Here is an 8,827-nt window from a genome sequence, read left to right as displayed (position 1 = left end):
TGATTGCCATCTTAGGCCCAATCCCCCAGGGAGCAGGCCTAAGCCAGCAGGTGGTCATCCCTCGAGGGGTCCCAGACTGTGAGAGGGCACAGGCCGGGCTGAGGGACCCCCTACCCCCGAGTGCACAAATTTTTGTGCACCGGGCCTCTAATTTGAATATAAGAATTGTGACTGTATTTAGAGCAATTTTTCTATTTTTACTTTTTCTGATTAATATGTATAGGTTTTAGGGTCTTATTTATATGATTACACGGTCTATAAAGTCATTGAAGCTGATGTATGAAGACATTTTAGGGTACTATGATCTGTTTCTGAAACCTGCTATTGTATAATTTAAAAATTTATATGAAGGTAAAATTATTATTTTTATATTTTTTTCTTTATTGATTAAGGTTTTACATATGTGGCTTTATCTCCCCATTGCCGCCCCCCATGCCCCCACTTATGCCCTCATGCCCCTGGTGTCTGTGTCCATTGGTGAGGCTTTTATGCATGCATACAAGTCCTTTGGTTGATCTCTCCCTCTTACCCCCATCCTCCCCTACCTTCCCTCTGAGGTTTGACGATCTATCAATGCTTTTTGTTCATCAGTTTATGTTATTCATTATATTCCACAAGAGATATCATGTGATACTTATCTTTTTCTGACTGGTTTATTTCTCTTAGCATAATGCTCTCCAGTTCCATTCATGCTGTTGCAAATGGTAAGAATTCCTTCTTTTCTTACCACAGCATAGTAATCCATTGTGTAGATGTACCAAAGTTTTTAATCCACTCACCTGCTGATGGGCACTTAGGCTGTTTCTAAGTCTTAGCTATGGTAAATCGTGCTGCTATGAACATAGGAGTGCATATGTCCTTTCTGATTGGTGTTTCTAGTTTCTTGGGATATATTCCTAGAAGTGGGATCACTGGGTCAAATGGGAATTCCATTTTTAGTTTTTTGAGGAAACTCCATACGGTTCTCCACAGTGGCTGCACCAGTCTGCAATCCCACGAGCAGTGCACAAGGGTTCCTTTTTCTTTGCATCCTCACCAGCACTTGTCATTTGTTGATATGTTGAAGATAGCCATTCTGACATGTGTGAGATGGTACCTCATTGTCGTTTTTATTTGCATCTTTTGGATGATTAGTGACTTTGAGCATGGTATCATATGACTCTCGGCTTTCCTTATGTACTCTTTTGAAAAGTACTTAGGTCCATTGCCCTTTTTTTATTGAGGTGTTTATCTTCCTTTTGTTAAGTTGTATGAGTTCCCTGTAAATGTTAGAGATTAAACCTTTATCACTGATAACATTGGCAAATATGTTCTCCCATGCAGTGGGCTTTCTTGTTTTTTTGTTGATCATTTTCTGTGCAAAAGCTTTTTATTTTGATGTAGTCCCATTTGTTTAACTTCTCTTTAGTTTTCATTGCCCTAGGAGCTGTATCTGTGAAGATATCGCTTTGCCATATGTGTGAGATCTTGCTGTCCGTAGATTCCTCTAATATTTTTATGGTTTCCTGTCTTAGGTTTAAGACTTTTATCCATTTTGAGTTTATTTTTGTGTATGGTGTACGTTGGTGGTCTAGTTTCATTTTTTTGCATGTATCTGTCCAACTTTCCCAACACCATTTATTGAAGAGACTGTCTTGACTCCATTATATGTTCTTGCCTCCTTTTTTCAAATATTGATTGAGCATAGTGGTTTTGGTCTATGTCTGGGTTCTCTATTCTATTCCATTGGTCTATATGTCTGCTCTTGTGCCAGTACCATACAGTTTGAGAATAGTGGCTTTGTAATACAGCTTGATATCTGATATTGAGATCCCTCCTACTTTGTTCTTCTTTCTCAGGATTGCTGCAGCTATTCAGGGTCTTTTTTTCCAGATGAATTTTTGGAGAGTTTGTTCTAGATCTGTGAAATATGCCATAGGTATTTTAGTGGGGAGAGCATTGAATCTATGGATTGCTCTGGTTAGTATGGGCATTTTAATGGTGTTGATTCTACCAATCCAAGAATACGGTATGTTTTTCCATCTGTTTATGTCTTCCTCTAGTCTTTTACCTCTTTAGTTAAGTTTATTCCTAGATAGCTTAATTTTTTTGGTGCGATGGTAAATGGGATTGTTTTTTTAATCTCTCTTTCTATAAATTCACAATTGGTGTATAAAAATGCCATAGATTTCTCGGCATTTATTTTGTATTCTGCTATATTGCCAAATTCATTTATTAAGCCTAATAATTTTTTGATGGAGTCTTTAGAGTTTTCTAAGTACAGTATCTGTCATCTTTGAATAATGACAGTTATACATCGTTTTTTCAATTTGGATACTTTTATTTTTTCTTCTTGTCTAATTTCTATGGATAGGACTTCCAGGACTTATGTCAAACAGGAGTGGTGAAAGTGAGCATCCCTGTATCATACCTGCTCTTAGGTGAAATGGTTTTAGTTTTTACCCATTGAGTATGATGTTGGCTGTAGGTTTGTCATATCAGGATTTTATTATGTTGAGGTATGATCCCTCTATTTGCACGTTGCTGAGAGTTTTTTCAAGAAAGGGTGTTGGATTTTGTCAAATGCTTTTTCTGCATTAATTGATATGACTATGTGATTTTTGTCTCTCAATTTGTTTATGTTTTGTTTCACGTTTATTGATTTGCGGATATTGTATCAACCTTGCATCACCAGGATAAATCCTATTTGGATATGGTGTATGATCATTCTAATGTAATGCTGGACCTTATTTGCTAGAATTTTGTTTAGGATTTCGGCATCTATGTTCATGAAGGATATTGGCCTGTAATTCTCTTTCATTGTGTTGTCTTTATCTGGTTTTGGGGTTTCAGTATTAGGGTAATGCTGGCTTCATAGAATGAGCTTGGAAGTGTTCTTTCCTTTTGAACTCTTTGGAATAGTCTGAGGAAGATAGGTTTTATTTCTTCTTTGAATCTTTGGTAAAACTCTCCTGTGAAGTCATCTGGCCCCGGGATTTTGTTTGTTGGAAACTTTTTGATGACTGCTTCAATTTACTCCATAGATATGGGCCTATTGAGATTTTTTGGGAATCTTTCTGATTGCTTTTTGTAAGGTTGTATTTTTCTAGGAATATGTCCATTTCCTCCAGGTTGTCTAGTTTGTTGAGTAGATTTTGTCCCTCAGATTTTGGACTGTTGTGTTTTCATTGTCATTCATTTCCAGGATGTTTTTAATTTCTTCTTTGATCTCTTTTGTAACCCAATCATTGTTTAAAACAGGGGTCCTCAAACTACGGCCCGCAGGCCATAGACAATTTATTACCTTTTTTTTCCTTGTTTTTTTGAGGTAGGCCTCTAGAGTTATGAACTACCCTCTCACGACTGCTTTCACTGTGTCCCATAGATTTTGGATTGTTGTCTTTTCATTGTTGTTTGTTGCCAGGATGTTTTTTATTTCTTCTTTGATCTCTTTGATAACCCAATCATTGTTTAATAGCATGCTGTTCAGTTTCCAAGTATTTGAATTTTTTGATTGTTTTTATTGTAGTTTATTTGTAATATTATGCCATTGTGGTCTGAGAAGATGCTTGATATGATTTCAATCTTCTTGAATTTGGAGAGACTTTGCCTATGACACAATATGTGGTCTATCTTTGAAAATGTCCCATGTGCACTTGAGAAGAACATATATTCTGTGGCTTTGGGGTGAAATGTTCTAAAGATGTCAATTAAGTCCATCTTATCTAGTGAGCCATTTAGGATTGCTGTTTCTTTGTTTATTTTTCATCCTGAGGATTTATCCAGTGATGTCGGTGGGGTATTCATGTACCCTACTATGAATGTATTGTTGTTGATCTCTTCCTTGATATCTTATAGGACATTTTTTATGTATTTGGGTGCTCCTGCATTGGGTGCATATATATTTACCAGGGTTATATCCTCTTGTTGTATCGATACCATTAGTGTTATCAAGTGGCCTTTTCATCTCTTGTTATGGCCTTCACTTTGAGGTCTATTTGTCAGATATAAGTATTGCTACCACAGCTTTTCTTTTATTTCCATTTGCCTGAAAGATATTTTTCCATTCCTTCACTTTCAGTCTGCGTGAGTCCCTTGTTCTGAAGTTGATCTCTTGTAGACAGAATATATATGGATCATGTTTTTTATCCATTCAGCCACTCGATGTCTTTTTTTGGAACATATAGTCTGTTTACGTTTAAAGTTATTATTGATAGGTACTTGTTTGTAATCATTTTTATTTTTTGTACCTGTGTTCCTTCTTCTCTTTTTATTTCTTGTCCTCACACCAGTCTCTTTAGCATTTCTTGCATTGCTGGTGTGGTAGTGATAATCTCCCTTAGCCTTTTTTTGTCTCTGAAGCTCTTTATTTCCCTTTCAATTTTGAATGATAGTCTTGGTGGATAGAGTATTCTTGGATTCAAACCCTTACTTTGCATCTGTAAATTTCCTTCCATTCCTTTCTGGACTGATGTGTTTTTGTTGAGAAATCATTTGATAATCTAATGGGAGATCCCTTGTACGTAACTTTCTGTCTCTCTCTTCAGCCTTTAAGATCCTCTTTTTCCTGAATGTTTGCCATCATAATTATGAAGTGTCTTGATGTGGGTCTTTTCATGTTCATCTTGTTTGGGACTTTCTGTACTTGTGTAATTTTTAAATTTTTCTTCCCCACATCAGGGAAGTTTTCTGACATTATTTCTTCAATTAGGTTTGCTAACCCTTGTTCCTCTTCCCATCATTCTGGCACCCCTATTATCTGTATGTTGCTTCATTTCTTGTTGCTCCAAAGCTCTCTTAGGCTCCTCTCCTGTCTTTTTTCTTTTTCTCCAATTGCAGTTCAGACTGAGTGTGTTTTGCTTCCCTGTCTTCTAATTCGCTAATTTGGTCCTCTGCTTTTCCTAGTCTACTGTCAAAACTTTCCATGTGTTTTTTTTTTTTTATTGTAGCTATATCACTCTTTATTTCTTCTTGATTCTTATATAAGTTGTTGATTTTTTCAGCCATCCAGTTTTTGAACTGTATGACTCTTTATTTTGAATTCTTTTTCTGATATATTGTATGCCTCCATTTCACTTAGCTGCCTTTCTGGTGATTTCTCCTTTTCTTTCCTTTGGGGCCTCTTTGTCTCCCCATTTTTGCTCTCACTGAAGGATCTAGGCGTCGAGTTGTGCAGGGATTGCTCCTTGGGTGGCAGCGGCTCCTTGGGTGGCAGCTGATCCTTGGGCAGTTTTGGCAGTGGCTGCTCCACAGTTGGTGGCAGCTCCTCTGGTGGGGACTGCTCAAAGCAGTGGTGGCTCCTCTGGCTAGAAAGGGCAGACTGCTCATGCAGTTGCTGCTACTCAGATGGGGGCGGGCTGTGCGTGGCTACTGCTTCTTGAATTGGGGCTGGCTGCTTGTGCAGCTGCTGCTCCTCTGGTGGGGGCACGCTGTGTTGGGCTGCTGCTCCTCAGATGTGGAGGGGCTGCTTGCACAGCTGCTGCTCTTTGGATGGGGGCGGGCACCTCACATAGCTGCTGCTACTCTGACAGGGGCGGGCTGCTCGCAGGCCACTGCTTCTCAGATGGGGGTGGGCTGCTCATTCAGCCACTGCTCCTCAAATAGGTGTGGGCTGTGTGTGGCTGATGCTCTTTGGATGGGGGTGGGCTCTGTGGGGCTGGCATGCCTCAAACTGGGTCAAGCTGTTCACGGGGCTGCTGCTCCTTGGATGGGGGTGGGCTGCTCACATGTTTGCTGCCCATGTGGTCACTGTGCCCTGGGTTGCAGCATTGGGCTTGCCAGAGGGGGGTGTGCTTTGAAACTCACAGGAACCTGCGCCCGCCATGGCTGGAGTCTTGGTGACTGTGGGATTGCAGCTGAGGCAGCAGGTCCCTGGTTGGGGTGGCTGTAGAGTCCCAGGTGTTATCTGAGGGCACCTGGGTGGAGGTGAGGCTGGGCTAACCATCTGCAGAATAGCCAGCTGCTCTGGGATTATTTGCAACGGTAGCAGAGGCTACCTGGTTAGGCGAGCCCATTCAGGCTTCCCCTGAATGTCCTGCAGGATCTAACTGTGCCTCTCTCTCTCTCTCTCTCTCTCTCACACACACACACACACACACACCATGTATACACACTCCTCTTTTGCTCCCTTACTCACTCATGCTCTCTCCCTCACTGCTGCCTTCTTCCTGCCTCTGTAGTTGGGTCTGGAGGGTTATTGACCCATCTGTGGATGGAGTTTGCTCTCCGGGTGTCTGTTTATGTGGCTCACTCTCTACCACACTGGCCAAACAGGATAAAATTAACCTCAACAAGGGGAAAAAATTATGAATGTACTCACAACACTGATAACCCCAATACAAGTGACTACCAGAGAAAAGAGAATTAGGGGAGAGAAAAGAGAGCACAAATGAAAAACACCAGGAAACAAACAGATAAACCAATACATACAAACACCAAATTCCCAGTAAAGAGGGTGGGGGCAGAATCTTATATACAGAAAGTAAGGTTAAGAATTGGATGAATATGGGGAGGACCTCAGTTCAGTATAGAGGAAGTAGAAAGAGAATGAGTGGATAGTAAGAAAGAGAAGATAATAATAACAATAATTAATAATAATAATAAAAATTAAAAAATTGATTAAAAATAGGATAAAAAACAAAATAAGTTAGAATGATGGAACAATAATGCAAAAAGAAATAGAAAATAAAAAAACAAACAAAAAAATGAAAATAAAGAAAAAAGAGATAACAAAATAATAATAAAATAAAAAAATAAAAAAATAAAAATGAGGGCTGGTTTAAGATCCCACTGTTCTGTACTGTCTGCCGCTTCTCAGTTTCCTGTTGCTGGGACTGAAGGCCTCTCTCTAGGCCAATACTTGAGGGCTCTCAGGGACTATTCAGATTTTTTTTGTACCCTTTGTGCCACTCAGGGTGTAGTCTGGGTGTGGCTGTATTAGTTGCCTGGAGACTGCAGGGAAGGGCTATCTCTTCAGGAGAAAATGGCTGCCTAGGTCCGGCACATCAGGTATGATTCAGAGTCAGTCTTGCAGCCACTTCTCCCCAAACCTCTCCTCTTCCCACCTCTCCCCAGATTCCACAAGTCCGCACCTCCACCTGCACCTCAGCTGTGGGTGAATGTCTGTATTTGAAAGGTCCTATGAACTAGGTTCAGAAAACAAAAACAAAGACCAAAAAGAGGGGAAAGAGCTGTGCTACTGCAAGCCCCTCTCCCCCCAGGCACGGCGCAGCCTGGGCACCCATCCTGGCTGACCCTCTGGGCTCAGTCTCTCTTGGCTGTGGACTCAGATCTGGAATCCGCTGCCACCAGCTGTCCTGTAGACCACCTTTCCACAGTCAGACACTACACCTGTCCCAAGGAACGTGGCCTCGGTGCTGTGTGGTTTCCTTCTGACCCTCTGGGCTTGGAGGTCTCTTGGTTCTCTCCAGTCCAGATCCCTGATTTTACCATTCTCCAGGCGTCCTCTGCCCTTCCCAGCTGCGAATTGTCTCACCAGCTGTGTCTACTTTGCCAATTCGGGGTGGATGTTATTCAATTTAGTTGCTCATTATATCTGCTCCGGGACAAGGCTCAGGACACGTCCCTCTATTCCGCCACCATTTTGTCTCTCCTCAAAATGATTATTTAAAAAAATATAGTAGAAGTTGAGAAATAAGTGGAATAAGTACTTGAGGTGCATTGTCTAAATTCATTGAAGTTCTTTATGGAATCAAGCAAGAGAGTTCATGTAATTGCTAATATTAAAGCAGTGATATTATAAGTTAAATTTTTTCCATTGCAGACTCTGCATAACATTTTCTCTAAATAAAACTACCTATAAGTTATGGGCACACAATGCAATATACAGATAATGTATCATAGAATTGTACACTTGAAAACGATATAATCTTATTAACCAATATCACCCCCAATGAATTTAATTTTTTAAAAAAAACTAGGTATAAGGGATTACCTTGGGCATAATCATGAATATATTGGCATGATTGGTCTATGATTCTTTCATTGCTATATTGTATGTGTTTTCTTTCTTTTTATAAATAACCGCCTGCCTCTAGGTAAGACCAAGTAACTTTATCTCTCTCCTGTTTCATTATCTTGAGTTCAAAATATCTTGATTAAAATACTTTCTGCCAAGCACTGAGCTTCACACTGGCAATATTGGGTGAATAAAGGCAGATAAAAACTCTGCCTTCATGTATCTTCAGACTATTAAGGTGTTAACATTTTATGACTGCCATAACAAATTATCATAAACTTAGCTATATTCCCTTATGGTGACTGAAGTGGAGAATCTGTTTCTTTGATCATACAGGTTATTGGCAGAAGTTAATTATTTGTGGTTGTAGGACTGAGTTCCCAATTTATTTTTTATTTTTTGCTGTCAATTGAGGGTCTTTTCTAGTTTTGTGAAGCCATCCACATGACCTCCTTTCTCCATCTTCAAAGCCAGAACTGGAAACTCAATTCCCTATTAGCCTACAATTATCTGTTTTCTTTTCTTCTACCACATCTTTCCGACTTCAGCAGAGTAAGGTTTTCTGCTTTAAATGAGTCATGTGACTATATAGGTCCTTTCTGGATAATCTCCCAATCTCAAAGTCCATAACCTTACTAACATATGCAAAGTCTCTTTTGCTATCAATGTTAAACATATCTACAATTTTGGGGGATAATGATATTCCCATTATTCTGACAAATTTATGGGGAAAATAAAATATATGATAATTTATAAAACAAAAAGTACAGAATATTATTTGAAAAATATTACAAGAAAGACATAACCTAGAAGTTCAAGAATATCTTTCTAAAGAGTACGAGTGTGTGGGCAAAAGTTTCAGAAAGAGAT

Source organism: Myotis brandtii, unplaced genomic scaffold, assembly GCF_000412655.1.
Source record: "Myotis brandtii unplaced genomic scaffold, ASM41265v1 scaffold40, whole genome shotgun sequence".
Classification (NCBI taxonomy): Eukaryota; Metazoa; Chordata; class Mammalia; order Chiroptera; family Vespertilionidae; genus Myotis; species Myotis brandtii.
Note: the sequence above shows the minus strand (reverse complement) of the source record.